Source organism: Rhododendron vialii, chromosome 10a (assembly GCF_030253575.1).
Source record: "Rhododendron vialii isolate Sample 1 chromosome 10a, ASM3025357v1".
Classification (NCBI taxonomy): domain Eukaryota; kingdom Viridiplantae; phylum Streptophyta; class Magnoliopsida; order Ericales; family Ericaceae; genus Rhododendron; species Rhododendron vialii.
In genome coordinates this window covers 26,904,270-26,918,427 of record NC_080566.1, presented here as the reverse complement: position 1 = coordinate 26,918,427, position 14,158 = coordinate 26,904,270, and the positions used below count along the sequence as shown (strand labels likewise).

Genomic DNA, 14,158 nt, shown 5'->3' with positions numbered 1-14,158 from the left:
CCAGGGTCCTCCTTTCGTCGTCAGGTTCAACTCCTGCGTCGTCGAAACCCCTGTTATATCCGAGCATGAAACTTTCCTTGTGCTGACCCTCCTTAATTTCAGCCTGAACTTCCAGAATTTGGTCAGCCACATCCTCTTCGGCTTGGGCGTACCCTTTGTCGTACCCCTTATTATGCTGTTCTTACAGCTCCTTCTCTTGTTCCTTCTCCATCTCCTTCTTCATCTCCTTTCGCCCAAAGGCTCTTCCCTCAGACAGGCCCTCCTCTTTTCCTTTGGCCCTTGTGCGCTCGGCGGAATCCTGGAGTCCCTTTATCAGGTCATTCAGCTTTGCAATCTGAACTTCCTGGCCTTGTCGCATGAGCTTGGATTGCTCCAGGCTCTTCTTGTAGTCCTTGGCTACACCCTTGTTATGCTCAACCGATTGCTTCAGCAGCTTTGACTTCTTGTCATGTTCGGTGAAATAACATTGGGCACTCATGATGGACTGGGTGGCCTGCAGTCAAAACAAAATGAAAGTTATTCTGGGAAACAAGAGCAAGTGTACAAATAATCATTGCAAGTGCGAGAAATTTACTTACTCGTCCAACATGAAAGTAGTACTCGCTCAAGGCTGCTTTCAGAGACGAGAGACTTTGTATATCCCTGGGTAAAGCCAGCCCCGAGTGGAGGGTAAAAGCCAGGGAGGGATCCTCCCTTAGGCTGTCCGATTTTAAAACTTGTTTCTTGCTCGGGGTGACAAAGTTAGACACCCACGGAGTGTTGACATCCGAAGCAAGCTCCATTCTCTCTCTCTCTCTCCCCCTGCGTTCCTTTCGGAATCTCAACTTCCTGGCTCTTCCCCTTCGGAGCCGCTTTTGTCTTTTTGCTCACCACTGGTTCTTTCGGGGAAGAAAGGGCGCTCAAAGGACGTTTGGGGGGGGGGGGTTTTCTTTCTTGTCATGGAGCCTGAAGCTCCCGGGGCTCCAGCCTTCCGAAGCTCGGCCTTCTTCTTCTCCTTTCCTCCAATCTCTTTTGGAGAACGGCTTTGATACTCCTCAGAGGCATCTCTTCTTGTTCTTGAAAGGGTTCTTCTTCGGTGGGTAAGCGGATGGTCCCTCGGAGAGGTTTGTCGAAGCTCGGAAGAAGCTCCTCTGGGATGTCCTCGGAACCAACCTCAGAGGCTTGTTCACGCTCGTCGGTTACCTTTCTTCGGATCCGACCCCCGTATGTAGCTTTATATCTGAGAATTGTTGGTGCGTCCCTTTCCTCCGCTGGAATGGTGAGGAGAGAATCAGCAAGACCACAACCCTTCACCGCCCTTAAGAGAATCTTGTTGATCTTGGTAGTGTCTGCCAAAGAAAAAAGCACAACAATAATAACAGATATGAGTATAATAACAACAGTAATAGCATCATCAACATAACGAATAACTGTTCTTACTCGGAGTCCGCCTTCGCGTGGAAATTTTGAATTGTCCATACTCTAGTTCGGGGAATTGGAAATTTCCCCGAACCTCAACATAATCGGAGGCCCATTTCTCCGAGTCGTACATACCCTCGAGAATGATTTTTTCCATCTTCCTTCGGGAGCACAGGTAGTACCGGGAATACCTGATGTTACGCGACATCATGTAGTTTTCAAACAAATGGTAGGCTTCGAGTCTGAACATCTTTACCTCGGCAAGCTTGATTACCGAGTAAATGATACGGTAAGAGTTTACACTCAGCTGGCACGGAGTGAGATTGAAACGATGAAGGATCACTCTCAGGACTCTATGCATCGGGAACCGTAGACCTCTTTCCGTAATCGCCATCAAGGGGACGGTGATGTGTCCATCACTAAATCTTATTCGGGAGCCCCGGACCGACGTGATAGTGACGTCACCAGGAACGTCGTAAACTGCTCGGAAGAGGTTCAAGCTCTTCTCGTCTTGGAAACACTCCAAATAAGGGCAGGGATCCCTCCCCGTTCGGTCGGGAATTACGTCAGGGTCCAGTTGAACGATTTTTCTCTTCGCTTTCGGAGGTTGTGACGAAGATTCTCCAACGACGCCGGTTCCCTCGTTCGTTTGGCTCGACGAAGCGACAGGAGTTTCTCTTTCCGATTCAGCTTCGTCTACTTCCTCGGCGTCTTCTCCCTCTTCCACTTCGTCGTGAGGAAGCTCTCTATCAGATGATTCCTCATCTATGTCTATTATATTGGGGTCTGGCCCCACTGTTCGGAGGGGAATTGCCCTGGCGGGATAATCGATCCCTTCTGCTCCCTCAGGAACCCTGCCGCTTGACCCCGTTCGGTAGCTTTGGGCAAAATCTCTGAATACTTCGGCTAGTTCAGGATCGACTCTACCAAAATCCAAAGCTCCGGTATCCGCCGACTGATAAGATTCGCCCGACGAAGTTGATTTCAAGGACTCCATACCTAGAAACAAATAAGTGCATGGGATAACACCGTTAGCGATTTGCATGGCCAGGAGTCTAAGTGCCTATGTCCGGTGTTTTATGTTATTCCGAGAGAACTCTACTCTACTCGGTTTCATCCCGAACGATCACCCCTCGAAAGAAATTTCGAAGAAAGGATTCCTACCGCTCAAGGAAACGACTAGGGAACCCTACGTGTCTACAAAGGAGAAACCAATGATTAAGAGGCCTAAAGCGAGTTACCAAGCTTCTTAATGAGTGTTTCCTTGGAAAAAACTCATGCCTAAAGGTACCCTCATGTTCGGAAGAACACAGGTTGAAGATGAACATGTGTTCGGAAGAACACATGAACATCTGGGAAATTGGACGATTGTCTCAGTCCTGACGAAAAAGAGAAAAAGCCAACTTTAAAGGGGAAGAATCATTCGAAAATAACCAAAATGCATCAACAAATGAAAGAACTCGAGAAATACTTGAAAAATCGAGAGAAAGCTGTGATCAAACCCTTCAAATCTGCAAATTTCTGGCGATTTCTAGTTTCGAACGGCGCTTGAACAGGGAAAACGATTGAAGAATGGGGGAAAAAGTGATTTTCTCTCTCTACCCTCCACCCTTTTATACTGAGTGCAGAATTCGAAGCGGTATTGAACCCTGACCGTTGGATTTGAGCGGGAGATTGATGTGACGCTCGATGAAGGACACGTGGCAAGTAACGAAATGTGCCGTACCACCACCTAATGTAATCGTGACACCTGGCAACGTTTCAAATCGGCGCTTACAAAAGCATTAAATGAAAGCTGCAAGCACATATCAAAAGTTCCAAACATTTTTTGTCCGTTCAACAACTTCAACGGTTCGTCCAGTCATTCGTTCTTCGGATCTACATTGACGTTCGGCCATTTATTATTCAACTCCTCCTTCTTTTCCGAGCAAGTAAAGCAGAAGTTGAGGGGCTATTGTAGGGGGCCGAAATATCCGAAGGTTCATAGGGTTCACAAGGTCCAATGGGAGGAACAGATTCACAAGCTATTTGACCCATCGACCAGTTGTCCCTGTTCATAAAGATGAGATTAGGCGTGATGTGTCATTATTCTTCCGAAGGATAGAAGGATCCTTGGGTGCTTCGCCGAACGATGTACGCTCATCTGAACGCACATGTATTTAAGTTCGCTCGGTGATATTATCTTACGCTCGGGGACGTCCTCTCGTTCGGCCCAAATGTTCTTTGGAAAGAACACCAAGTGCTCGGAGATTCTTCGATCATCAGAAGTGAGCCCCACCGAGTACAGTCATTTATGGAACCTTCCAGAAATATCTTTTGATAAACAAGCTATCCTTTCTGATATTCAAAGTGACATCTCTGAGCGATGTGACCTTTCTGACATCGACCCATGTGATTCTGTAAGATCTGGGAAGCGGCACTCATTAAATGGCCCTGCTACAGGATGCCATCCGAGCATTACACGACATGTGGAAAGTAGAGCCGACTTGCTCAGCACTCTATCCCTTCGCCTATAAATAGAAGAGTACAGTCATTAAGAAGGGGATCTGGACTTGTCAACCACAGCACTCCTTCTTCTTCACTAGTTTTTTTCTTACTAAACTTCTTCTTCTTTCTCCATTTACTGACTAGTTCGTCGGAGCTTCTTCCCGGAGGAACATCCCCCTCCGGTTCTGCAGGTACCCCAAGCTCAACGCCGTCTCCCACGGTCCAGCAGATAGAGAACACAACACAAGAAAGATCACGAAGAAATCCACCCCCACACTTTGGTTGTATATGCATGTTCCTCCTCAACCTGGCCTCCAACTTTATTCTTATCTGCATGCATCTGTGAATGTGTACCCCTTCTCTCTCTCTCTCTCTCTAGACCTCTCTCTCGTTTTCCTTACACGTATATATACCAATCTGCATGCAGACTTATATGGGTGCATTTGGGAGATCACAGCTGCAGTCTGTCTGTTGCTGCATTTCTCTAGGCATTGGAAACAAAAAGAGATTAAAATTTTTCCATCCGCTGTAGAAAATCCCATTTTTCCACCACTATCTTTTTTGGTCCTATCGCGTGTTTATTGTTGATTTGAATTGTTTATCTTGTAAACCCCACATGGTAGTGTATTCATGCAAAAAATAAACTTGATCGGACATCGATAGGAGTATTAAAAATTAAGGCAAAATACAGATTACCTCCTTGAGGTTTGATTGTTTGGCAAATGACCCCCCTGACGTTTACTAATGACCACATCGCCTCCCTGTGGTTTTGGAGTAAAGTGCAACCGTTTAGTTTTCCGTCCCATTTGACGGTGTGTGTGTGTGGTACGCGCCTGTATTGCACGTGTAGACCTAAAAAAACGTGTTTCCCTCCAAAAAATGATACTTTGTCTTCCCTTAATGCCCTTTTCCCATCTCTATGAAAGACCAACCCAAGTTTACTCCTCTCATTTCGTTACCAGGTTTCCAACTTTCTTTCCAAAATATTTTACTCGTTCTCTGTAAATTCTTTTATATTTTTAATTAATATTAATAATCTCTCTTCCTTTTTTACCTTTCTGTGTAAGTTTAAATCTTTTATATATGTTTCTTTTTTAATTAAGGGATGTCTTCTTCAAGCAACACCAATGGCTATGGCAGGCAGATTTGAGATTTGTGCCCAACTGAAAAGTTTCTTATAGGGGAAGAGAAGAACTAGAAAAAAAAAGGGGGAAACAGAAGAGTTCTGTTTTGCTCTAATTTCAATGAGAAACAGAGTATGAAGGAAAAAGGAAAAATAGAGGAGACCTGTTTTGCTCGAGAAGATATTTCGCAGATGCAAGTGTTTTAATCTCTTGAAAAATGTTGATTAACTGGCTACCCCATGATTTTAAAGACTTGATGACCACCGATTCGATATCGGAAACGTTGTTTCTGAGCACAAACCTCCTCAATTTGCCTATTTTCCGAGCATCCTCTCCTCTCTTCGCTGGCCGGGAATGTGGGCTTGAAAAGATGAGCCCTCGTGATGAGCACGTGCTTCGCCGCTAGGAATGGCAACGGGGTGGGTTTTGCCTCACCCGACCCCGACCCGAAAATTTAACCCCGCCCTGGGTAATTTATGGGTATCCCTGTCCCGCCTCTATTGGGTATCGGGTTTACCCGCCCCGCCCCCGTTCAATTTTTTTTTTCATTGAGAAAATATGTTCTAGATTTTAAAATATGTGAGCATAAACAATAAAAGTTTATGAAATAACTATTATACTTTAAACAAAATTTATTATCTAAAAGCAAAATGGAAGAAATAGTTAATATTTTTTGAATTTTAGTTGTAAGAGTAAAAATACAAGAATAAAAATAGTTTTTTTATGCATAAAATAATTTCGGGGTGGGGTGGGTATCCGAATGGGGTAATGCCAACCCGACTTCGACTGGAATTTACCAATTCTCTCCCGACCCGACCCTCCGAAAATACAACAAAAACCAGCCCCCGATCGATATGGGGCGGGTTGAATTGCCATCCCTATTCGCCACCTCCGGACTCGATATCATCACACAAGGACAACCCAATATGTGTGTCTTGAATATAGACCCAAACATGCCAAAAACAACAAGGGAGATTTTTGCGAAGGTCCACTATAGCACTTTCCAAACCCTTTAAGTCCACTTCTAAATTCTAAAACCCCTTAAGTCCACTAATCTATTGGTAAGGATATAATAATCCCACTTAGTCTAATATACCCCTGCTTTCAAAAAAACAATTTGCCCATTTTTTCCTCCATTTCAAAAAGATTCATTTTTATCCCATTACAAAACCCATCCCCGCTCCCCCACTCCCCCCCACCCCTCCCCCCTTTTCAAAACGAACCAGACTCTTCGGGAGAAACCTTAGGCGATTTGCTCCTCCACCTCACTAGATCGTCGTTGCCCTTCTTCATCGTCGTCAGCCCTTCTTTGTGGTCAGCCTTCTTCGTCGTCGTCAGCCTTTTTCGTCGTCGGCCTTCTTCGTTGTCGGCGTCAGTCGCGTTCGTTCACCAACTATACCAACGATCGCACCCATCGCCGTCACTTCCAGTCGCCGTCATCATCACCACCCACCTTCCGTCACCATCGCATCCCGTCCTGCCTCCCCGATCTCACCTTGGCTTCATTCCCACCGCCCTTTCCCACCGTCGACTTCGTTCCCACCGTCACCGTTGTTTTCAACACAAACAAGTAAGTCAAGTTTAGTTTAGGGTTGAACATATGAGGTTATTTGTTCCAATTTGTGCAGATCTGGTTCGGTTAGGGTCTTGGATGAACTTATGGAATCATATAATGTTATATATGAGCTTTTGAAATCATTTGCATTGCAGTGTAAGAACATATGATACTATATGTTTACATCGGATTCTTTAACATATAACCCTAATTACGTACAGATTGTAATATAATTAGGTCAAGTTCTATGGCCGAAATTACACCCCACACCCCCGGGCTAAACCACTGCTGAAGGTTGTCTGCACCCTTAACAGTGGAATCATCATATATGGTTATATGTACATATCTATGTAATTTATATTTTTACTCGATTAATTTGTGTGTTTAACTGACATATATGGTTATATATCCAAATTTGTTCTCTACATGTTATAGAAGCTAGTCAATGAGGCCGCTGCGCGGACCAATTTAATATAGGTAATGGACAATGGAGTAGGGTTTTGATTGTTTAAGTGACACATATGGTTATATGCGAGTCTCTGTACTTTGTAAATTCAAAAATAGAGAACATATAAAGTTTAGTATTTGGATTGTTTAACATATGTGATTATTTATCTATAGAATGACTAGAGTCGTTTGAAGTGGAGTTAGGTGCTTTATTAATGACTTTCTATTTTAAAAATGGTATCCAATTGCACTGAAACTGATTTTTTGCTGGCTTTGGAATGTTTTTTTGTACTTTTTTAAGCTACTGTTGAGTAACATATATGGTTATATGTTTATAACATATAACACTGTAATGTTACATGTTATCACGTAATATTATATGACGTTATATATTCTCATTTTGGTTGTTAATATATATCATTTGTTTTGGTCGTCATTTTATTCTGTGAATATATATGGTTATATATCCAATGTTGTACCCTATATCATGTTATTATATGGTTACATGTGGACTGCTTTAATATGATTATATGGTTATATATTCAAATCTATTAGACCGCTGCGCGGACCAATTCAATAAGATAAATTTAGTAGTTTACTAGTTTTCATGTATAAATGTATTAGTTTTATTTGTACATATAATTATATTTTAAGAAAATATGGTTTGTTCTCTGTATATGAGACACATATGATTATATATCCAATTATGTACCCTGTATTATGCCATCATTCCTAATATATATGGTTATATGTGATTTTTTCTGTTATAGTGTATCATGAGACATATAACATTTAGATTTTCGTTTGACAGCCGATATCATGAAACATATATGGTAATATACGAATTCTTGAATCCTTTTTTTAACATATAAAGCTATATGTTTCCATTTGTTTAACTTTTTTCTTAAATGTGCAGAAATGACGAATTCAAACGAAGTATGAGTATGGTTTCATGAAGTTCCTAATCCAATTTATTGCAAATTGGAGTATCACCACAATGACACCGTGATAATGGAGTTTAGGATGAACTCCAACCTCAGAAGAGCCCTTCACATCAAATCTTTCTACCAAAGGTACCTAATTGTGTTGAAGGGGCACATTAGGATCGTTGAGCCTGACAAGATAGCCAAGAACATTAGATTTAGAATTTTAATTTGGTTAAAGTCTTTTGGTGTAATTTCTTTATCGTGTTTTCATATTGCTATTCAGAAAACTCTGAATCCATTTTGTAGATCAATCGATCAAATTTATAACTATGTAGTTGAACAATAGCAGACACTGAATCCATTTTTTATTTATTTTGAACACAGATGTTTTGATTGGCGGATGTAATTGTTTCAATGATTGTTACTAATTGTTAAAACTCGAACATGTATATACATGAACATAGAACCATCTATGTTACCATAACCATATATAACCATAGACAATCTTATATGAATTGGTCCGCACAGCGGCCTAACAAATCTGAACATATAATGTTTAAACTTGAACATGTATATGCATGAACATATAACCATATATGTTACCATAACCATAGACAACCTTATATGAATTGGTCCGCGCAGCAGCCTAACAAATTTGAACATATAATGTTATCTGTGCAGCGGCAGAGCAGGTGAGATTTAGAATGTAGAGAGAGAGAGAGAGAGAGAGAGAGAGAGAGAGAGAGCGCGTTGTCAAAATTCAAAAAAATTCAAAAAAAGCCGGCAAGGACATTTTTGTCTTGTATTAATTCCTTTTTGGCTTGACAAGGGCCTAGTTTGGCAACACAAAAAATGAAAGAGAATAAAAATATATTTTTTAGTCTAAACCAAACAAGGCCCTTGTCTGAGTGGACCTAGTGGGTTACAAACTTGAGAGGTGGACTTGGTGGGTTACAAACATGCTATAGTGGACCTTAGATCAATTTTTTAAAACAGAAACCACCCATTTTTTGTTTTGAGTATGAGATAGAGGATAGGATTTAACTAAAGCTACCTACTTGGAAAACAAATCCTGAAAAGCTTTCAAAATCCCAATTTTGCGTGCCATGGCAGTCATTTCTTTCATTTTTACTATTGCCGCATCTCTCAATGTCCTTGTGGTTGGAGGGTTTAGGTGTACGAAGTGAAGTGCTTTATTTATTAAAAGGGTAATGATGTATTTTCGCTATTCACTGTTAACAGAGTTACAATTGCAATTTGCTCCAAAACCACAAGGGGCAATGTGGTCATTAATAAATGTCAGGGGGGTCATCTGCTAAATGGCCAAACCTCAGGGGAGGTAATTCGTACTTTGCCCTAAAAATTAAATTTGTTTTGTAAAATAGATAGTTTATCTTTATTACTATTGACAGAAATCAGATCGTTTATTTTATAAACCAAAATTCAAATTTTGATATATCTATCGGCTTCAGATCAAGCTGATTTTTTGCATGGCAATATTATATTGCGGATCTTAAAATATGAACTGCTCAAATTACAACAATAGACACTCAGTGGAGTCCATAATAGACTGTGGTGGAAAAGTGAAATTTTATACCGGCAATGGATAGAATTTATTTTCAAATAGCAAACGCTTTGAACATGCACCGCTGTAGAGGGTTCAAAGAACCGAGCCGTTCTCAAACTTGAGTTACTTAAACCTCTGCTCATTTGAGTTAATAAACGAGTTAGAACTACTCCCTCCGTCCCAAATTGTCCACGTCGTGTAACTTTCGGTTCGAAAAATAAAGTACTTTCAAGCATTATTTTTCAAGTTTCTTTACACCAAATTAAAGTGCTTTGAGAGCTTTTTAATATATTGCAAAGGAATTTAAAATATGATGCGAGGAAGTAATTTATCTTTTGATCTCAAAACTGCACGTCTTTTCGTAGGAATCCGACAAGTTGGGACAGAGGGAGTACAATTTGAGGGCTCATGAACACATAAATATATCTGCAAAATTTTACTTCTAGTAATTATATGCAATTTATTCAACTTTCATTGAGCCATTGAGTTTAATATTTATTCGACTCGAATTTGCATGGTCAAAGTTTGTCATGTCTTCTCACTCATGAATCCGAATTGCATGGTTCTCTATATGTAAGTCAATGCTATTCGAACCTAAAAATCTTGGAAACTCACAAAAACAAGCAACAGAATGAAGAATGGGCCATTTTTCCGCAATCATAGCCAGAATAGGGCAAACCGGTTGCCTATAAAAAAAAAAGGGCAAACCGGTCAAAGTTTGTCATATCTTCACTCATGCATTTGAATTGGGTGGTTCTTGTTCCTATAAGTAGGTCAATGCTATTCGAAGCTAATAGTCTTGGAAACTCACGAAAACGAGCAACAGAACAAAGGACCGGGCCATTTGCGCGCAATCATTATTAAACTTTCGTAGAGCGCTTGAGTTTAATATTTATTCGACTCGAACCAAGTCGAGTTTCATTTAAATACCATCATTGTGCTCATCAAAATTTGAGTGAATCGAACTCAAAACACAAAACTCGGCCTGTTTAGCGCTGCCAGTGCATAAAACTTATAGGGTGTTGCTCCTTTGACCATGTGGTTTAGGTTTGGGTGCACATATTGTAGAGAAACCTTATGGATTTAGATGTGGAGCTCAATTCCAGTGCAATGGTCATGTACCAGCAATGAAATATTGAAAAAAATAAAATAAAATATCGATTTCTAACTGATTGACCAACATCAAAATATTTTATACTAGTAATCGAAGTGAACTCACTAGCTCTAAATATAGTAAAAGGGGAAAAATATTTACGTGTGGATTTGGCCTCTTTTTTTTTTTCCTAACAAGGGGATTTAGTTTAACTTAGCTATTTTGACTCTCTCTCTCTCTCTCTCTCTCTCTAATCTTTTGTTGATTTAATATAGTTTTGTGTCAATATTTTGAATTATTTCGTTCGGAAAATATAGAAAAGAAAGGGCTCTCTCTCTCTCTCTCTCTCTCTCTCTCTCTAATCTTTTGTGGATTTAAGATAGTTTTGTGTCAATATTTTGAATTATTTTGTTCGGAAAATATAGAAAAGCAAGGAAAGGAAAATTTTTAAAAAATAAAAATTCCCTCCCCCTTGTTTGGTTGAGAAAGAAAGTGGGAGGAAAAAAAGAAAACTAAGTTTTGAGAATAGTACATTTTCCTCACACTTTTCTCCTTAACCATTTTCCCTTCTTTTCCTTTCCTTTCCACAAGTTCAATACGGACCTAGTTGGAACAAAGAGAAAGAATGCCTTCTCTCCTATAAGAAAAAAACAGCAAAAATTCATACATTTTTTTTTTTTTTTGAGGAAAATTTCATACATTTCCATGCTCAAACATTTCTCTTAATGCTTCTCAAATGTTTCTGTTTTAGCTGTATGGATCAATCTACTGAAATGAAATCAAGTACCCCAAATGCATAAGAAATCAAGGAAGAAATAACTTGAGCATCTCGACAATCTCACATATCAGGTAAATGAATCCTCTCTATAACCAAGGAAAGATATTCTCCAACAGCAGGAGTTAAAGCTTTCACTCGGCAAAAGAAAACACCAAAAGAGAAGTGTCTAAAAGAAAAGGTATCCAAGAGCAGTTGGAAAATCACATAGATCAAGATTTTGAAGTTGCAACAATGAGTGAAAACAGGAAATAAAGCAATCGGTAAATACCAGACGAGAACGGGAGAACAGGGAAGCCGTTTCACATCTCTAGTTCCCTTAAGCCAAAATTTTAGGTCTATAATTCCTAATAGCATAACACCCAGGTAATTTTACAAACACTCAGCCCCAATCAATCAGAAGTGTAACCCCGAACCAGGAAACTAATGCACCCCAGAAAGAGAAAGTTTGTGTATCCAGATTTACCGTTTAGACCAAGAAGAGAAGAAGTTGAAGGCCATCCCAGAAAACCTTATAAGGGCACAAAAGTTTTGAAAGATTTGAGCGACCCTTAACAATCGCCTCCGTTATGCCTCTTGCAGTTTTAGCTACCATTGGTACTTGTGTCTTGATTTCCACAGTGGCTACCTCCTGCACTGATGCTAATCAAGTAAAGATGGAAGTAAAATCCATTGCTCCAAAAAGTTAGTTTTAAAGCTCACAATTGAAAGCAAACAAGGCCATGGCTTTGTCAATAACCTGATGGAGCCATGTTTGTCATGTGGCTCAATCTTTCCTGAGCTACGTGGACAGCTCGAGTCGAGCTTCTAACAGCTTGAGTTATCCCCTGGCTGCAAAAAACAAACACAGTTATTCCCTGATTTGAAACATCTTAATTTAAACAGATGCGGAGCCAAGATTCTTAGTCACTAAGGTCGAAATGCCAACTGTGTACCTTTCGGTGAAATAACTGAGAAACTACTTTTTCTTTAAGATAGTAAACAAGGAATCTTAGTTATTAATGACGAGAATAAGAATTTAATTCTCAAACAAAACAGAAGTTCTCATACTTTGAAATCAATGCAAGATAACCTTATTTAGAATGCTTCTAAATCAATGCAAGATAACCTTATTTACTCTTGTCAGACATAAACCTAACTAAAGGGTCCGACAATTTCATCCTTTTCAACATACAAAAGCAAACTATCATCCATCCATCGAAACTAAAGGTGCACGTGACCTTGTCAAACTCAAGTTACACATGTATAGAAAGTTGATCTGTACCCAAAACATAGATTTATGACAAGCATCTTGGAAGAAATTAGTATATGATCTTTTCAATCTGTACTTTTGACATGTTTGTTCTAAAACTCATGCTTTTCCTCTTATTTAAAGTTGTGGTGACGGTCCCTCACAACGTAAGAATAACTAGTATAGAAGCAGACTTTTAATGCTAACCCCAGGTCACTGAGCTCCATTGTCAGGTCACTGAGCTCCATGCCAGATAATGGGACAGCAGCCATTGTATCAGGCAGCTCTTCTCATGCAACGTCCATTAGTTTCTCTACTGACTCTGCTGCTTTCCTGAAACCCTTCAGCATATCAGATAGGACATCAATTATAACTGCTTAAAAAGCGTGAAAGCGAAATCTAATCAAACAAATCACCAACAAGGTTTCCGAATAGCGAATGAACAAAGTGATTTTGTCCTGAGGCAAAGTTATGGCCAATTTGAACAACTTGTGCTTCAATTCCTCTCAAAATTTTGTTAGTGTCTAAATCAAATTCCCAGGCCATGGGAGCCATGGCTATTTTCCAAGTCAAAATGAATAAGAGCTATGATTAAAAACAATTGGTCTCGAACTTTTAAACCATAATTAGTTATGCTTAAAAACTATAGCCTGGTAGTGGTGGAAGCTAAAAGATACAAACAAGAAGAGTTGGGATTGCAGAGCAAAAGAGCCAAGTTGCAGAAATTGCTGTCTGCAAAAAACAATGTTCAAACGTGGTCAAAAGGCTCATCAATATCAACCACGTCTTCATAAACAAACAATTCTCTGTCGAGTCATTATGATAACCAGTAATGGAACCAGAAGACGATAAGCACATGCTTCTACACTGACCATGAACGGATACATGCTTATCCACACATGGTTGTAATTATTCCTACATGACAGATAAAAACTAGAACATTAGAAGGACCTATAAACTAGCAGTCTTGAAAGAGTGGTATAATGATCTTGAAAACCGTAAGTTTTAAAGTGTAGCAATGTTAATTATTGGAGGTAATCGGGAAGTTTTAAAGAGGAGACGTGTTTTGTCACCAGGAGGATCATCTAAGAAGGATTTCAAAATTCAAATACTTGTGAAGGCAAAGTCTCTTCAAATCATCAATCTACAGCTATCGAATCCAGTCTTGCAATACACACCTCTAATAGAACTTGAATAAAGGCTCCGTTCCTAGAGGGATGGATTTCAATCACGAGGTTCGACATTATTCTTAATGAGGTTTGCCCGAAGACAGACTTGATGGTTTACAAATGGATTGAAACTAGGAGTTTCAAGCTTTACCATAATGGATTTGAAGTAACAACTTGAGTTTGGTTTGGAATCCTCCATGTTGGGATTGTGGTTGTATAATTATCCCAATTAAATACATATTTTCTATCTATAATTCACTTCCACTCTATTTTCACAAGACACCTACAACAGAACCTCAATTTTTGTTGGAATTGAATATTGCATAAATTCATTTCTGTTGGAATTTGGGGCCGGTCCGGGACCAAATCGGGTCGCCCATGTGGGC

The 14,158-nt window shown here is 39.8% G+C and overlaps 1 pseudogene; it reads right to left on the bottom strand.

The window, feature by feature from the left end:
* Positions 1-11,404: 11,404 nt before the first annotated feature.
* On the bottom strand, positions 11,405-13,937 carry LOC131303810 (uncharacterized; annotated as a pseudogene).
* Between the last annotated feature and the right edge of the window lie 221 nt (positions 13,938-14,158).